The sequence below is a fragment of the Ischnura elegans genome, chromosome 4, assembly GCF_921293095.1.
Source record: "Ischnura elegans chromosome 4, ioIscEleg1.1, whole genome shotgun sequence".
Lineage (NCBI taxonomy): Eukaryota > Metazoa > Arthropoda > Insecta > Odonata > Coenagrionidae > Ischnura > Ischnura elegans.
In genome coordinates this window covers 68,216,622-68,236,332 of record NC_060249.1, presented here as the reverse complement: position 1 = coordinate 68,236,332, position 19,711 = coordinate 68,216,622, and the positions used below count along the sequence as shown (strand labels likewise).

The 19,711-nt window shown below is 39.1% G+C and overlaps 1 non-coding gene across 1 annotated transcript; it reads left to right on the top strand.

Moving 5' to 3' along the window:
- Window positions 1–1,528: 1,528 nt before the first annotated feature.
- Window positions 1,529–1,602, top strand: Trnat-agu. The gene has a single exon. It is a non-coding gene; the product is annotated as a tRNA-Thr (tRNA).
- Window positions 1,603–19,711: the final 18,109 nt, after the last annotated feature.

Sequence of the window (19,711 nt, the reverse complement as noted above, 5' to 3'; positions counted from 1 at the left end):
GATTACGCACTTTTTGAGGTATCAAAGTCGTCACTCCGCTCCATTTACAGGCGGTCGAGCGGATAAATACACGAAGATCTTAGTTTTTAAGCATGAAGTACAAGAAGAAGCGAGCAAAGATTCGAAATGTAAGTTATATCGAAAAAAACTTCCCTATTCAGTCATTCTAAGGGTTAGATGGGAGCTGAAACTTTCTGGCCCCAATCTCGCCAGAAGAAGTCGAATTATTATTATTCTCTTACAATATTCATGATGAAAATATTCGTATTTTTCCACTAAAATTTAAAATTTGTACAATTGTTTGAGCGCTAAGCGGCATCATCAGGTACAATTTAAGTTACATGTACCCCTTAGCAATGAAACATATTGTACAAATACATATTACAGTAAAGTGGAAAAGTACAAATATATAATTATGACAACAATTAACTTCCTCGAAGTGATTCCTGACGTTCTTAAACGTATTACCTCAAAAGCAAAAAATATAAAAAACGCAAAGATGTCACGACTTTCAACGAGCTGTTGACGTAATTAGAATTACGGTTCATTCATGCTCAACAGAACCGATCATTAGAATCATCATTTTCATGAAAGGCCTCTATCACACACCCTACAGGTGGCTCGTAGGATATTTTACAGAATTATAATACACCAACGGATGAAGTTCGCCATGAAAAAAATATTTGAATTAGCCGGAATTCGAACCCGAATCTACCGATTGCCGGTCAGGTGGCTTAACCAGTTACACCACCAATCCATTTATTCAGAATGAACTTCGGGATGGGTTTTACCGAACAGGGTGTTAGTTCTTACCGTTGCGGAATTGATCTTTTCTCCGGGCTGCCTTTCTCACGCGCCAAGTGTAAAGTTTAAAATAAAACCGCAACCAGCCCAAGAAACCCCAACAAAGTTGCATTTTTGATCAAATTCAAAACACAAATAATTTTAATCTAAAAATACCGGTCCCTGCAAAATGCTTGAATTATTTATGGACTCTAGAGGGGAATCAGAAACTGTGCCTGTAGAATGGCTCCAAAAGCAAATATCATGGTCGAGATGTATGTTCTTAGCCGATTTATATATTCTCGTTTTTTATGTATCGCATTGGGATGGTCTTTGCAATTTAAGTATTATGGGAACTGTCAACTAACTTCATGATTTAATAAATATGTCGAAGAAAATTTTTAGAAAAAAATTATGGAAATGAAGGAAAAAGCAACATAAAAAATGTATTGAATCTAAACAAAGGTTTCCAATGACACGCCCCTTTGCCCCTCAAGAGAGGTAATCAAGAACGAGTACCTTATTTCCAAAAACGAATGATACATATACGATGACATTGATAGATTGGTATGATATATTGGTTATACTTTTGATTTTATGCCCGGTCGAAGGAGAAAGGAATATTTCGCTCGGTGCTATGCAAGGTAATACAGTCGTCTCATTTTGAGTTGAGAGATCTCAATGATCTCAAGTTGGACAAGACATAAAAGGTTCAATAAATTGCATTACATACGTTGGTAGCCATGGCGCCGTGGCTTAGTTGGTTAAAGCGCCTGTCTAGTAAACAGGAGATCGGGAGTTCGAATCTCCCCGGTGCCTCGTTTCGTTTTACAGCTTTTGCTTTCTATATCTAAAAATACTGCTTTGCGGAAACTGGGGCTGTTTGCTTACATCGCATGAAAAGTAATTTATATTGCTATTATTAAATATATTATTAATAATATATATAGATGTTTTAATTAAATATTATTAAAAAATCATTATTGCTTTAAAAATGGTTTGATCAGGATTGAACACCGAGGTAAGATGAATAGTAGTTACTTCCGCTGTTACGGTATTGACATCAGCAATTACAAAATTTACGCCGTGTCGAACAGAAATAATGTTTTTTGAGACTCTATTTTGAGAGGACATACCGTACTAACAGAAGCACCCTAAAGGATTCTTAAAAATTATTTCCTGATGTAACGTAAAATGATGGAAAAAGTGTATAAAAATAATTTTTCCCCTTCAGCCTGAAAAAAAATGAATTCTCACGGTAAACACAAGGCAGCAGAAATACATGGATGGAGACATAAAAATGCATTAACACAAGCAATAAAAAAACCTGAAATGCAGTATGAAAGCTCTTATTCACGGTAGTTGTGGGAATGCTTATAACGAGGAAAATTTTTGCGCCCTTGCGGTCCAATGAACACTTGCTTGACTCACCGTCTACAATCTAACTCCCCAACCTCTTGATTCCCCTGTGCTTGCCAGACCTGCAATCACTCCGTCATTGCTCACAATAGCGCGAAGTAATCGCTCTGCCGCTTTCAGTAACTGCGCGATGCGGTCAGTTGCGGGCGATTCATTAGACAAGCCGTTGGAAAAGTTTGGGGATATAGCTAGAGTAGAGGAATCGATGAAGGCGAAGACAATCTAGAATATCCCGGAATTTCTTATTCGGTTAACCGAAAGTAGTGAGGCGAAGGGTGCCATTCTACTCACCCTTTCTTCCGACTTACTGTGGGGATTCACGATTGAAAATAAAAATTTGATTGTGAACAATAACTAAGGGAATATGAATAAACGGACTTCATAAAGGATCCATGAATTGAAAACTTTCCACAGTATGTGGTGGCATTAAGTACACATTTCCCTGGCATCCGATATCCTGTTTCATCTATACTGCTATACTAACATCGCGGACATGATCCATGAATTATTTAATTATTCTCCCATACAGCACAGGGAGAAATTTACTCGTGTATTTCGACTCAATTATTGAGTCGAAATTTGGTGTAAGGAATAAGTCGAGAATTCGCCCATTTTTACACGTGTAATTGCTGTGTAAATTTGGTCCAACTCCCTTGACCCTTATATACAAAAAATATGAAGCAAAATGTGGTAATGCAGATGCTATGATGAGCAGTAATCTGAACATGATTAAAGTTTCAAGATATATGATTCAATAAAGTCGTCCACCTTAGTACCAGTAAAATTTTCCCAACGAAATCTATAGATTAATCTACGAACTATAGTTAAATCATTTTACGAATCATCTTGCGGCATATATTTTATAGGTGTATATTTTATTAGGATTACATATATGCTCCTGTCGAGATACAAACGAGTTAACCATTAATTGCAACTAGAATGATGCAGCTTATTAATTTAAAATTCTCAGTAATTTCGAATTACTTCCGTCAATGCCTCGCACCACGCGAATTGAACGCTGGGAAAACAATCACGTAACGATATAACTTGTGTGACTCGAACTGGAAGCATAAACGACATAAACAATTCGCTAATTCTCTCTATCCTGGTGTGCTTGTGCTCAGTGAAACCACTTGCGGTTTTACCAAGGTTTTGTGGTTTTTTAAACTATTCAGCAGTACTTTTAAGATCCATCCATCATCTCGTATTCGCTATTATCCTATCCATTATGTCATTCACATTATTTTTCACATCATCACCACTTTTTTTGTCACATCATCACCACTCGTGTTTTGTCCTGTACGTTAGGGCGGATCGCAAAAATCGATTTTTTTCAAATCCATCTGGCCCAATGAAAAAAAGTTGTGGGACCGATCAAAAATAAGGCCTGAAAAATTTGAGACCTGTACGTGAACCCCTGACCCTCGCTCAAATGCAATTTAGGGGGGGAGGGTCGAATAATACGAAAAATATAATATTTTATGGTCATTCCCTATAGATTTTGCCGAGTTACTGTCCTTCAGGACAAAAATTTCGTGCATTTTGACGTATCTGCCATCGTTTAGCCACAAAATGCCTAATTTGAGTCCGCGTCCGCGAAGAAAATATTCCAACGCCCACGCAGCGTCGCGGATACCAGAGCCGCAGGCCGATCCCTTCCCCTCCACGCTCACTTCTCCCCCTCCCACGCCTCTAATACAACAAAATTCATCCCGCGCATGCTACTAGGAGGTCGTTCATCTTTGATAATATAAATCAGAAGATGGTAGAAGGTAAAAAACGATGCGTAGTGAGACGACTTGTCACTTATTTGGCGCCTCGTCGGCGTCAAACATATCGATGTTACCAACTTTTAGAGAAGTGATGAAATATTTTTAGATCTGCGCACGCAGCAAAAGAGACTACGGTCTATGAAGACGCCTCTCGAGTGGCTATGAAGGTTTAGGAACTTAGGTTATGCACTTCTATTCCGGTATTGTTCGACAGCTGTGACTAAATGGATGAATAAGGGTGAAGGCCGCCGGCGTGCTCTCCCCGCTCCCCTCTCCCACGCCCCAAATGCACCAAAATTCATACCAGGGGCGTCTTTCTTCATTAGTCTTACTAATATTTGATGTATCAACATCGTCCAGTGAGGAACAATCACGAAATAATTACTCAATTACCTGCTTTCCAGTCTGTATTTCTTATGTTAGTGTCATTCCTCGTCTTTTGCTGCTGTCAACAAAGTTTTGGTGAATTCTCTCGCGAATCTCTCGTCCGTATGTATTGTAAAAGGAATATTGAAATTCAAATTTGAACTTTCATCAATAGATTTTTAAATTCCACAGCGCTAAGCTCAGATATAGCCGAAGGAACCGGAGTCTCTTTCCAATATATCATCAGCGGGTAGTCATTTACGTCGATATTTAAATGCAGCAATTAAAAAAATCTCGGATTGCTCGCCAAACGCATCCTTGCAGAAACGCAAATTGGGTCCCTAGAACACCCTCCCAACGTTTATGTCGCAAATCTAAGTCAACAAAGTGCAATTAGTAAATAGACCACTGTAAGGGATGAAATACGATTTGTGTTCCATGCATCACCATCATAACAGGTAATCTAACAGTGAAGGTTTGTAAGGATTATTTTACCAATCATTACGGCCTGTCTCCCTTCCCACATTGAAATCATCCCATAATTAATTAAATTCGGCATAAGTTCAATTAACCTTCATTGTATCAATATTCATCCTCGTTCTTCTTAGACACTCTCCATCCGAACTTTCTGCCTTACACCTCAAGCGCTATTCTCTCCTCATTGACCATTTCTAGAACTTTCTCGTCCCATATCTTCTCCATTTAATTCTATTCTTATTACCACTTACATCCTGATCACCAATATATCCAGCCTATCCTCATTCTTCTTTCTTAACATCAAAGTACCCGCATCGTAACGTGCAAGCTTTCTCCACTATCTAAGATACACTCGTAAGATCTTTCCTATTCATAAAGGTTTCCTTTCCTTTGATTACGCCATCGCCTCTATATTCCCCAAAATGCTACCGCAGTAGTTACATTGTTTAACTTGCTCAAGTTTGTAACCATCTACTTTTATGCTGAGTTCCGCATTATATGCTCTCACAAGTTTTAAAAAGCAGCACGATTTGAATGCCCAGGGGCGTGTGTAAGGGGGGCTTTTAGGGCTTACTGAGTGGAATGTAAGGTACCGTTATTTGAGCTTTGCGTGAAAATTCCAGTTAATTAAAAAAAGATCTTGATGTATTTAGTTGTACCTACGTAAATTAGCAAATACATACTGTCTAAATAATAAAGCGGTTCATGCGACGATTGACATCTTTCTGCTTTCCTTGCATAAACTCCAATAAATCTTTAACAACCGTAAAAAATATATATCTCGCACATTCTCTAATGCCGTTCGATTCATTGCTGCCCTCACTAAATCCTCACATTTCTTCGAACCGTATCACAAAGTTTTACGAGAAACTGAATGACATAAATCGATTGGAGCATTTATTTCTGCAGATGTTATTAAGTGGAGGAAGATAGAAAGAGGGATTCAGAGAATCTGATGAAAACTAAGCCGAAATAAGCGGCGTTAAGTTAGTGTGAATAACAGGGGAAGGGCAGGGTCGTGGGGTTGAGATTCGAGAATGAGGACAACATGGAGGAGTAAGGTGCCTGGGAGTCTGAGGGGGAGAGACGTGCCAGGGTTCTAAACTTCCCTCTCAATACCAAAGGGGGACGCTAAGCGTCGGCGGAAGGGTGATGTTCCGAAAAGCAGCAGGATCCAGGGGGGAGGGGAGAGCAGGGAGAGGAATGGGGAGAGTCAGATAGAAACTTATCCTGGGATGGAAAGAGGTGTGGGCTGGAGGGTTTTGTGGGTGGATGGTAACTTGGAATAACATCGAAGTGGGAGAGATTTGTTACAAGCAAAATCCAGAAACCATGGTCGAAGAAACAAAGCAATGCTATGGTAGGTACTTGGTAAATAGGTTCTTTGATGAGGAAGAGCATGAGTAGAGTTCACACAAAGCGTATTAGTCATTGCTTAAGTAAAAATGAACAATATTCCTAGCAGTAACCTGTAGCGTCAATTTCATTCCAACCAACATTGTTTTACTTAGGATGCAGCATTTACTTGATAATTATTGAGAAAGTGGTATAGGGAGGTACTGCATTCTTTTTGTACCATCGCACTTTATTTCATGAATCAAGTTTTATGAATTATTCCTGCAAAAAGCTTTCATATTCCATTATTAATAATGAAAATAAACTAAAATGTGGTTTAGCACACAATATACTCTGGGATTTATAGATAGAGTTTGCGGATTATTTAAATGAAATTTCCGAAAACTATAGCGTACAATTCAACTCAATGGGGCGCATAATGAGAAATGAGAGACTAATGTAGAAAATCGACGAAGGACGAGTCGAAGAAAGGAAAAGTTCAACCCCGAAAGGGTTACATAGAAACTGTTATTATGGACGTGTAAAGAAATCTGTAACTATGAAAAGATTTGCAGATAAGAGAGTGGGATGAAGAGCTGCGTTAAAGTTAGCTTAAGACTGTTGACTCGTGAGGATGTTAATCACGTAAAACAATTTTAGGGATAAAGTAGATATGAAGGGAAGGTGTTGGAATTTTCGCGAAAACTAACAGCATTTTGTTTCTAACTGTATTCTGTGGAATGGGTAGGGAAGGTGATAGGGTGAGGAAGATGGTTGAAGAGAGAAAAGATCTCTCATCTTTTTGTGTGCGAGAGAGAGAAAGGGTAAGGTAGAGAGAAATATGGGTAGAGGTTAATGTCGCAGAGAAATAGTTCTTCGGTGCGTTAGAAGGCGGCGGAAGGAAGAAGGAAAGTTCTCCACTTTGCCCTCTTTTTTTCTTACACTGGGTCCTCTTTTTCCCCGCGCTTTTTCCCCGTGTATGCTTGCGTGTTTACTGAGGCAAAATATGGGTCTTAGGTGAGTGAACGACTCATGTAGGCGGTTGGTTCACTCCATCGTTCAAGTCAATTAACAACCATCGTTCATTTTACCTCTTCCATATGTCTTTTGAAATTTGATTTCAGGTACATTTCGTAGAAAGACTACCTGAGGCGTAACCAGGAGCCGAGTAAATTTGAATATATCTCTATTTCATTTTTTTGCAGGCTCAATAACTGCTGAAACTTTAACAATAATTTTAACACCAACCCCAAACAATGAAAATTTGATAACCTCAGTTAAGTTTGAATAGGGGAAAAATTGTACTAAACAAATTGTGTGGAAGCTTTTCCAGAAATTAGAAAGTATAAACCACATCTTTTCAGGAATAATAATAATTTTTTTGTAAGGCAAATGAAGAAAAAAGTTTCAGCTCTAAAACTGACTCTTGAAGAAAATGTATAGTGATGGGTGATCATCGGTTTGGACACCACTAAAATAAAGTAACGGCAACGAAAGTCGTCTGGACTTAATGATCTTCCAAATGGTCCCTACAATGAACCAAGTTTCACTCTGTAGCCTTATCCTCAAGGCGACAAAAATGAGTTCATTTCGACTAATATTTGTTCACGGCCAGGATAAGAACCCGGGTCTTATTGGTGTGAAAGTTATGCAAAGCTCTATACTCACTCGTAGTAGTATCTGGCGAATTGAACCGCTTCCCTTTCAATTTCGTTTAGTTCGCAGATTAAAATCTTTCTAGGCCGGATCGCATGTGCTTGGTGTAATCAAGAACGACTAGAAAGACCGATTCATCTACCAGCTACAGAAATGCGCGTAATTTTCCATTTATGGTGACGTGGGTGGTGCTTCGCAGTGGCCGCTCGATGACGCCGACGCCATGGAGCGTAGGAGCGCTTTCGGGGAGATAGGACAAGAGAGGGAGGACGCAGTTTGGAAGGGATTGCGGTGGGGGAAAAAATCTTGCCGCCCTCGAGTTTTCCGGCTTATTTATTCCTAACCCTCCCCTCTGCTCTTTCACCCTAACCAGTATCAAAAGTCCCCGGGAATCCTTAAAAGAAACGCTTGAACGTCACCCGTGGCTACCGATTAAGCCGCAGGGTTTTTCAGGAAGGACAACCAGAACTACTGAATGATGAATGCTCCGCAGTACCCCCGAAATGTAAGTCTGAAGGAGACTTTATCGGAAAACGATTTTGGCACGTTCATATTTTCACTCGGATTACTTACCAGGAAAGTAACCAGAATTTCATGATGCCACAATGGACACTCTTATCTTTTTTCTTGGATTGGCCTTAGTTCCTTCCGGTTTAGAGACGAGAGAATTGCTAGGATGCACCATTTCCGCTCTACCCCTCTTTTTTGTTAGGTTTTAGTCGTTTAATCCTGATCTACATCTATGCCTACAATTTTGATATCACCTTGAAAATTTCAGATTCTTATCAAATAGAATCGTGCCAATTTTGTCTGCATCTCAATTATGAAAATTTAGCCTCTGTATTCCCTCATATGTAAAATTATAATACTTAAGATACGAAATGAGATTAGATACTTAAGATACGGAAATGTTGACAAAAGCCTACGCGTAACATTCTGAAAATTTCGCGATGATAACGCAAGTTTTAAGTAAGTTACATGCCATGAAAGGAAGAAAAATAAAACAGGTTGAATTGTACTGATACGGTCTCGAAGAGGAGGCACTAGTTTCGTCAATTTTAATCAATGAGGTAATCTTCGAAAACTGATTTGCGAAACTGATTTCTCTTGGGATATGGCACCCAACTTTTTTGGCGTTTGTTTTTCCGATTGAGTGCTGGCAGATCAATGGAAATAGGTCAAAGAAAAACATTCTTGTTCCTGGGCCATCAGAACAGAAATGTATCATGGTAAAAGTAACACCTTCGCGTAAGATATTCCATCCGCGTTAAACTTTTACATATGTAAGATGAATACTGAAATAAAATGTTCATTTCCACTATTATTTTTTCAAATTTAAAGTAACCGAGTATTCGCCGAAGGAATGCCTTATTTGACAGGTTAGCTTAAATAGTAACTAAGATTCAAGATATCTTAGCCATTAAATATTATATACAACCAATAGTTCACATTGCGCAGGGAGAAATAAAACTATTTAAATGAAGGACATGAATTTTCGCAGGGATTTTAAGCTCTTATTTTCCAATAAAGCAAAATCTAGCAGAGAGAAGTACCACTGTAATTACAGTGCGAGTATATTTCCCAATGATTTCTTTTGCCATTAAGAGCTGCAAATGAGGTAATACTTCTATATACTGAAACATGCCTTTTTCCTTAAAAGTAAGTCACACTTATGTCTTAACATGATGAAAAACAACGCATTATAAAATACTGGAATTAGAAATAATACCTTTAAATTATGGTTTTACAAGGCCTCATGTCATTGAAAGTAATATCCTTCATCGAAAAACTACACCTCCAATCTTCCTTCGACCATCTCTTCCCAGAGAATTTTTACCTAGCGTTAGGGTTTCCCGTTATACCCCATCCAAATCACCTCCTCACCATCTACCCTCCATGATCACTGTTTACTTTCTTATGGGAGTCATTGAAAGGTTGTTAGAATTGAAAATGATAAACTGCCTCCACACTAGTAGTAGTGGAACTCATGCAAGTGGAAAATTGCAATTCTTTCTATTACAATAATAACATAATTAGATATGCATTATAATTGAACTTTAAATCTAAAATAATTTACATCAATGTTTAATGATGGTATAGTCTGTTGAATAGGAATAAAATAGTCTTTGTAGTTTACCTTCACCGCAGAGAAACCTAAGTACCCATTGAAGTCAAAGATGAAGTAATTTTTTTTTGCTCTTTAACATGAATCTATTCCATTATATTTAACCAGAAACGAGTCGTTATTGTTGAATATTAAGGGTTTAAACACGAGGAGAGATAATTGATGGAATCATAAACAACCTCGAAGAGTATCCATAAAGTTTCATATCCATATTCCATAAAGTTTATCTGATTAATATATTACTTCTTCTTGAATTAATGGTAATTCTTTAACAGTGGGTGTTCAACAATACTTTAACTTTGCTATGTTACTAGCAACCTATATCTAGGGGACCGTGGAGAAATTTCAAAACCTGCTGATAGAAACACATTTATTCGTAAAAGATAGAGAAGCAATTCTAGCCAGGTTAGAAACAACGTAGAAGCAGCACGCGTGTGGTTTACCGGATGGAAAAATCAAATCACACAAAAACACACTGCAGATTGGCCAATGGGTAATAGACTAGTTAGCTAGGATCTAGAAACTACAATTTTATTGGATCTAATTAACGCACGGTCAATTTAACGGAATGATATATTTATTTAATCCATAAAATATTTTCAAGGAACATTGTATTGCTCTAAGTATCATTTGTCTCCCCTCCTGATTATTGCGTACCTTTTACTTTAAAATGATACAATAACGGTGACATACCATTCATATAAATTTTATAACGGCTGGATTCTCTATAAAATGTACAAGCAACAAATACAGTAATCAATTGAGTAGCAGTACTAATAAAAGAATATCAAGGCAGCAATGCGCGGTAAAAATATTTCTAAGAAAACCTTGCATTCTCAATCACGCTGAAGATTTGGACGTGAAGTTGTCAATTAATTCCCATAAAAGACAGCATTTTTATAAGAACAGAAAAAAGTGATGATACATGCAGTATTTACTCAGTGAAAATATTTGCCAAGTGGTTTTACCAATATCCCACCCCAAACTCACTCCAAAAGTTCGATAATTCTGCTATGGTATTGAGAGAGTAAAGACTAACTGAGCACAATAATAAGGCATTACTGAGCCAAAAGAAACCTATTAGGACTTCATAATGATATAAGAGTAATATTAAATTAATTTACACTCTTCAAAATGTTAGTAGAAAGAATCTTAAGTTTTACTAAAATACACACGATTGGGCATTATGTTATATAATAGCATTAATTGCTTTCGGAGAAATAATATGCAGCTTCACATTATGGGGTTATAACATCGTTTAATGAGTTCAGGTGTGGCCTTAATGACTATGCAGTTTAATGGTATGTTAAGAAGTACCCTCTTTTAATAAGCATTAGCAATGAGTACATTTACATCAACATACCACACCGCAAACCAACTCAGCTGGCGTTAGGACACCAGCCGTTGTAAAAAAAGAAAAAAATTGGTAGGGAAATGCGCGTGACAATTGCTCAAGCACGCTAATCTCCTATGTATTTTGATAAGGTAACGAAATGTCTTACTGCGCCGGATCCCATGTGCCCCCCGCGTATTCAAGGTGTTACCTCACAAATGCGAAGTTTCACTCTCTCACTTTTTCATCCGAAAACCATCCCACAAGACATCCTTCCGTACAAACACGATGATATAATCAAACCATTCCAATTTCCTAACTCTGTAAATGGCCATACGAACCGAATCACCCAAGATTCCTCAGGTTAACGCTCACTTGTTCAAACGTGAGATTAGATAAGGAGTTCGTACATACGGAAGGGTAGAAGGATATAGGGCGCAGTTTTGATTGCGCTCAACACACGCCAACTATAAAAAGCTAGCTGAAGAATTGAAGTCCCATCGAAGATTTTTGGAGGAAGTATCAGCCCTTTCAAACGACCTTTGAATAGCTTTCACTGGATTTCAATTCATGCGCTGTTATCTAGAAGTAGCATAAAACGCCGATGCATGGAAGTTCATGGTACAAATATAAACTTTAACTAGTGATTTTAAGCTTGAATACGAGGATTTTGTGCATGATCGAACTAGAGGATAATTCCACAGTTAACTAACTCGTTTCAAGCAGCCAGTGTCTGGATATAAAGGTAATTAAAAATTCAATAATTTAAGACCTTAATTGATGTTGAAAATTAATGAGTAATGCTAGTTAAGAAACTTAAAAGAAGAAGAAAAGAAGAAACTTAAGAAATTTTAATCCACTTCCACATCCTATCGTTAATGGGCCGTGGGCTTGTAATTGATCGTTTGCTTAACAAATCGTTTTCACAATAACACAAATTTTCGTATAAACTTGCATCAAAGTACAGAAATTCAGAAGCAAAGAACTAATTAAACTATAAATTTAAGTAGTGAACTTAATTTATTTTGAAAAATTATGTTTGTATGCTAATGTAACCAACCTACGATCCTTGTATAAATAAAAACGATTTAATTTTTTTTTCTTCTTTAATGTTCAAAATATTCTCAAGGATAGTTTGGCAAGATAAGTGTTCCATTCCGAACCAATTTTCGTTTAAAATGTATTTATTTCTATAGGGGTTCAGATAAACATCTTGTTTTTTGTACACACAGCGATGTAAGCACGTTTCCATCGCAATGACCACCCTATTAGGGATGTTTCCTATTCTTTTATTGCCTAAATCAAAAGATTATAACTCCTGGAGTACGTATTTCACGCTTTTAGTTTTTTAAAGGACGATATCTATTTTTCATGATTAAATGAAAAGTGAAAATTTTCAAGCGCGCGAAAACGCGACGGCTAAGTAGGAACGCTGGGAAAACCCCGTGTGACGTCATTCTGGTTCCCTCTGTCGCTGTGTGAGGTGACCTTGGGGCGAGGCTTTGAGCGCTTATACGATGCAGGCTGCTAGCAGGTAGCGCTTGACTTAAATAAGGATTAATAATACCCTATCAAACGAAGAAAACTTTTCGACAATGGGCAGTTTTAATAGGTGATTATTAAGAAATGTTTCCCTGAGCTCTGAGCCTCATGCATGCATTGGTAATCTCAGATGATGTAAAACTCATATCTACTCGTTTAGAAACTAGGTCCCTGTGACGTCACGTGGAATGCATCGCATGAGCGCCAATCAGGACTTTTTCAAATGCGGTTAAAATTGACCATTGCCATTCGTCTAAACTGGGATTTCTAAAACGAAATAATTTGTATATTAGTAATATACTAATGGTGGGTAACGAATCGCAAGCAATGCCTTTCGTTTTCTCTGATGAAGGAAACTACCCTATTCCATTTCCATGATAGTGAGTCGCAAGATGCTGATGCCTAATAAAGTCCTAGAGAGAGAAGAAAGCATTACGAATACGCATCGTTCATGTGCCTCTCTCACACAAAGGTTCAACTCGGAAATTGGTTTGCATAGGTGAAGGTAGAGCTTACCTCAGACTAACCACAGACATGACACACCACATACTAAGTCGGGGGAAGCCATTGTATCACATACATATGATTTATTTCATGACTATGGTTTCACTGAGTAGCAGCTTCATTAATTAAAGAAGAGCCTCAAAACAGTGAATTGTCTGCCGCGATTTGTATTATCCCGAGGAGCAGAGGTCCATTCTCAGGAACAAAAAAAAAAAAAAAAAAAAAAAAAAGAGAGGAGAATGGAATGTTATCAGATGTCAAGTCTGAGTTCCAGTCTATTCCATTCTCCTCTTTTCTATGCCTTTATTCCGTAAGACTTTTACAGATATTGGGGTTCCTTTAACATTTAACCCCCTAGTAAATTAAGTTACAATTGCTTTAATCAAAAGAAAAATAATATGTTAGAGAGAAATTAACAAAATATTTTTTTTTCCATTTTTCTTTTTCTTTTAAGTTACAAAATTATTATTTTTGGACATTTTCATTCTTAAGAATGTAAGCGTTTATTTTCCATTATCTTCAGCGTCTTCTATCTGGCTCCTCTTCTGTTTTTTGCTTTACATGATTTTCTGCATCTTCTGTCTTCTCTTCTTACTTGCTTAACAATTTTGACGTCTTCTTCTTTCTTCTTCTTATCTTCTTCCTCCATCCTACCATTCTCCAGAACAGTGCGATAGAGGAGTTCAGCCAAAAGGAGGCTGAAACTGTTCATAAATACTTCTCTCTAGGTATTTTATCACTTTTTCCCCGGTAGCCACGTCAAAAAATATCCTTTCCTTCAACTCTATCAATTCATCACCACTAGCACGTTTGTAGGGGGATGAGTTTTCCCTACACTCGTCACGCTTTACACAACATTGAAGAAAATATGAAAATCTTAATTCATCTTCTCGGAATGAAAGCCTGATGATAATTTTGAATGCAGACTTTACCTTCAAAAAGTCGCCATTGAGTAAACAAACCCGACGCTCATGCCGAAAAGAATTCATACATTCCTCTTACCGAGAAAACGCCAAATGCTACGATACATTTTTTCATGTGGAGAATATGAAAAAATTTCAATTTTCTGAGGTCGGAAATGTCTCCCTTTTTCACAAGGACTTCATTCTGATATGAGTACCCAAAAATAGGCTTACAATTAGTTGGAGAGACGATCGCTCTCGGCGTCCAACAACCATATAATCGGATAACTGCATCCGGCGCAGCGATAATAATTAGAAAGATGGATGATGATTCGTGGGATAAGGAGGGTATCGGAAGGCATGAGGGGAAGCTGAAAGCAATGCGCCTCACCAGACTGAGGCGGCGTGCACGCTAGCACGCGGGAACACATAAAAAGTGGCGGACCGACGGATGCGTGGTTGAAGGAAGTGATGCGCGGTTTTGTAAGCGTGAGTCCTTGTTCACGTGCTCACGTTCAGCACGGATGGGGCGACGGGTGGAGAGGGAGGAGGGGAAAAGGTGGTGGGTGTGCTGAGGAGAGATACGGTAGGAAGGGGGGTGGGAGGGCGTTACAGATGGGGAGAAGGAGTGAGGGCAGAAAAAGCAAGCCGGCTTTTCCAACCCGCCCCCGCCGCTTCGGGACCGCCATTCGGGTCGCTGGATGAGAGCGCCACCGAAGAGACCCGCGGCGGGACCGGGAACTAACAGCTTTCTCTCCATCCCCTCCCTATTCCCGCAGTTTACCCACCCTTACAGCACGCCAAGCCAAAGCGTACGCTTCGGCTATCGACCGGCTCCGGTAGTTGTTGTTCTGGAAATGGACAAAGAGGGAGGAAGGTTCTCGTAGAGGGGTATACGCCCTCTGCAAGCTTCTGAAGCCTCTTCTCTCTTACCCCATCCCATCTATCCCTCGATCCAGGCACCTATCCCCTCTCTACACCACATACCTACCTACCTACTGCCGGGCCATAGACTTCGACCGACACCTATTGCTTTTTCGTGCATTGCGGAGAGGGATGGTCCAGCGTTGGTCAAGGAGGCTGTTCCAGAGAGCGAGAGCAAATTCTCGTGCCAGTCCGGCGTAGGGAGGGATAAAAAAGGGGGGCGCGGGTTCTCGTGCCCCCCGCACGCATCCTCAGACATCCCCCTCCCTACACTTCACTTCAACTTCTTCAACCCCCGGGGAAAATTCATCCGGCCAAGCTTTTGCCCACCGCCGCCTACCAACACAATCCTCTGCTGCGAATGGTGGCGGCCTCTGAGCGGCGGTCGGAGGAAGCTCTTGGAGGGAAGCAAGAGAGAGAGAGAGAGGACGAGGGAGAGGAAGAATGCAACCAAACCGGCTGAGGGAGCGCACAACGGTTTCGGTATTTTCAAAAAAACGAACCACCCCAAATGGCGGCGAACATAGGGCGCATAAGAGCTCGTTTTTCAAAAGCTTTCCTTCTCGGTGTGTGCGCGGAGCGACGGAAATGGTGGGGAATGGCTGTCGGTTTTTTCCGTTCAAAATGGCGGGCAGGGTAGCATTGTGGTTAATATTTGATTCCGCTCCGACGATTGACGGATGAGCAACAATGGCCGACCTCCGTGATGGCCGCCGCCTCGTCCGCTTCCCTCGTTCCCCTCACCAACAACGGATCTATTTATTTTCATTTTCGACTTCACCGGCGGAAGAATCGATAGCGTTCAGTTCACGGTGAGTAACGACGCAAATGGACGTGTTCTCCATTTTTATTCTCCTCCAATTTTGCCTCGACATTGTTGTTTGCGGCGCGATATTTTTTCTTTAATTTTCGAGAGAATTAATTTACGCCGTTAAACGCACAAACAATCGAATCGAAGTATTTCTCTTTCCTACACAATCGTTGCAACTGCGAAGGGCGCCGCCGGTTAGAGGGAGGAGGTGGGAGGGGAGGTTTGGGGGAGAAGTCGGGGAAGTACATGAGGTCGATAGTTACTCGCCTCTGCTGCCGTTTATCGATTGGGAGAGGAGGAAGCCTTGGGAATCGATGCGGACACATCTGCCCCAGCGCGAAGGTCGTGGAGGATGGAACACAAACGGAAAATTCGAAAGGGGATGAAGGAGGAGTATGAGGAGAGAAAGAAAAAGAGTGGAAAAATCGTTAATGTGGAGTGTGTGTAAGTGCGCAGCATAATGCAACGACACCTTTTATGGCCGCGGCCGGTTTACCGACGACGCTTAATTTGTAATAAATATATTCATGAAGGAAAAAGGAGGACCAGACAAGTACGTAAGTGAAATCAACCAATTACAACAATTTTTTTAAAGTTTTCAAAATTATTCCTCTTCAGTAAGTAATCAATTTAGGCCTATGCCATGATATTTAGACTAAACATTTCCCTGATGACTTGGTAAAGTATTGCAATGTGTTTTTTCTCTTGAAATTTAGCCTGAACATTGATATGATTTTCCTGTGATTGTTAATAATGATGCCGTATTTAAATGTGAGCTACTTAGGTTGTGAAGGACTTTCACGAGATTTATTTGGTTTTCGGGTATCATAAAAAATTCATAGATATTAAAGTTACATGCTTAACACTGAGAATACCATTACCAAAACACAGTTAAATCCAATACATGATACAGAAACAAATAATTACCAAACAAATGATTATTATTGCCTTCAGAACCTTGATTATGGTTGTTTCTTTTATCACCTTCATGTGTGCATTAATGAGGTGCCTAAAATTTACCATACTGATCTGAGACTAAGAATTAATATATTGCATGGATACTTGATTTATCACGTATTGGTAAGTTAGGATAAGTATTATTAGCAAGTGTGATTTCAATAATTTCAAATGGTGAAAATGCTTTCCAAAGAATATTAATCGTCTTCGTAGGGGTGAATTCAAAAGTTGTTTCACACATAAAACGCTACAATGGATGAACACATTGCTCGAATAACTGTTATAATATATCTAATAATACGCTGATATGAGCTAAATGATAGCAATATATCTATATCACTAACATCTCTAGTTTGTGCAAAAGAATATGGCATTCCTCCATTTAGACTACAAAGATAATTTATTTGAGTGGAATATGAAAATATAGATACGATATTTAACATTGGGTCAATGTGCAATTTTTGACCTCAGTAAATAGCTTTAAATGGCCATATTCAGTGTATTTCATTCTATTTTCCAAACTGGATGGACCAATAATAAACTGCATACCCCATGAAATGAAAAGAAAACAGCTGCTTACTTCAGCGTCTTAAAAACACTGACAAATAAACAGAACACAGGGTTTGAGGCTTACAAGGAGTTTATTAAAACAATGGATAAATTTTCTTAAAACGTTCATTATCACTAAATTATGATTTTCTCAAAATATTGATAAGATCTTCTGCAATTACTAATTCCTCGACGATTGAAAATTACTGTTAAATAAAGAAAATTCAGCCAAGATATAAATCAGAGAAGTGATGCAAAGTGTTAATTTTATTATGGTAACAATAATACCTGCCCAACATTTTTATATCCACTCAAAGACTCAATTTCCGGTCCATTTTAATAGGCTATTGTTGTAACTATTGATGTACTGGATGGCTCTGTTGTAGTACGTTACTAACAAATACCAGGATGAGCGTACGATGACTAAGGCGACTAGTAAAACCGGTGATTGCTCCCGAGAAGGAAATTTAGTTTGAAAGTGGATAAGAGAGTCAAAACGGGAGAATATCAAGCTCTGGCAACGCCCTTGGCCGGAATTCCAAGGTCATGTGCCCGGAAATAGTTCCTTTTAGGTATGTGCAGTGAAAGGAAGAGCCATACCCTATCTCACATTTCCTTATCTACCCAAGTTCGTTCGACTACACGCCAGCGAGAACCCACGGGCCTCACGCTCGGTGTCTCGAAAAAAAGTTCTTCAGAGTATATGCTCTCCCTCACTTGGGCCAGCAGCATACATGATCGGCGACTATTCTGACCAGACAGAGATAGGGACGTGGGTAGGGATGGATCACCTCTCGATGTTCCCACGTCCTAAATTACAGGGAAAGAAATATGTTTCTCTTCATTGGCTCTATCCAGGTTGGAGAGGAAAAAAGAAACTGAAGATACTATGCCACGCCCTGGTCTTTTCCCCTTCTATTTCGGTTACATTTCACATGGCTATTTACCGCTTGGCAGCGATTGACCCAAATCATTTTCCCCGCCTCCACTCGCGTAGGCGAGTCCCGATGGTTCCGGCCGCCTCCGCCAGGAAGCGTCCGTGTCTCTGTTTCGAGTCTCCCACGTGTGGGAAAATGCCGGGGAAGCTGGAGTCATGACGCTTCTGGTTTTCCGCGACGATAAATTGTACAATCAATCCGACTGTGGAACGTAGAATGAAGTGTTTTATTTATTATTAATTAAGAGGAATACAATATCCTTTTCATGGCGACGTTAATGACTTTAATATATCCAATTCGTCATCATAATCATGGGAAAATATACGTAAGCGTCATCTTTTGGCCGGGAAGGGGGGGGGGGGAGAAGAAGGGGAAAACACCGGCAAGTCAATCGAGGACATCGTTCGCCACGCCGAGTAGCCAAAACAGCTTGAAACTGCCAGAAGACAGGAGATGATTTCCGCAAAGATGATGAAGAATTAGTCTGCTTTCAAAAATTAATCCAGAGCTCCACCACGTAAGAGGAGATTCAGCATGAATTAAAACTGTAGCGGCTCAAAGTCGACTACGTTTCAGGGGAAGTACTTGTGCAAAACACATGTGCTGCACTATAGGCTTAAATGTGGGCCGATTAATGCAAGAAGAGACACAAAAAAATTAAATTGATGATATATGGCGTCGATCTCTAATTCAGTTTCTCGATTCATACCTACTTCAACTATCTACTACTATCATGTCAATATCCCGAGATAAAACATTGTTTGATAACTATATCAGTACCAAGCATATGAGAGGGAGTTTACAATCATAAAAAGAGAAAACCATTTATTTTTAGAATTATCTTCTCTTTTTATTAAAAATTGGTTTCTATATCGATATAATCTATAATATTTATATTGCGCTATGTTATCAGGCAGTTAAACTAAAAATAAACAAGATAAAGGTTTAGTTTAAAGGTTTATATTTAAATACTTAAATTGGGCGCGATAGCATGGATCGATAGATTGTAACTCCCACCCGATCAGCCTAAATGAATCCTTTTTCTCGCAGCTACGAAAAAAGATTTGATGCATAAAGAAGTCAAAAATGAAAGAACAATATTTTGCACACGAAATTTCGATGAGCTCCTTGTAATTAAGAGGTTATACTGACTATGGAGGTTTGGAAACTCCAAATTCGTCGGCATTATTAAGAAAATTGTTTGAATTACTGAATAAAACGTATGCCAATGTCATTATTTACAAACAGAAGACTTATGATCTCTTTTAAGTGGGTAAATGCTGCACTATAATTACAAGGCACTTGTTCACATTTAACG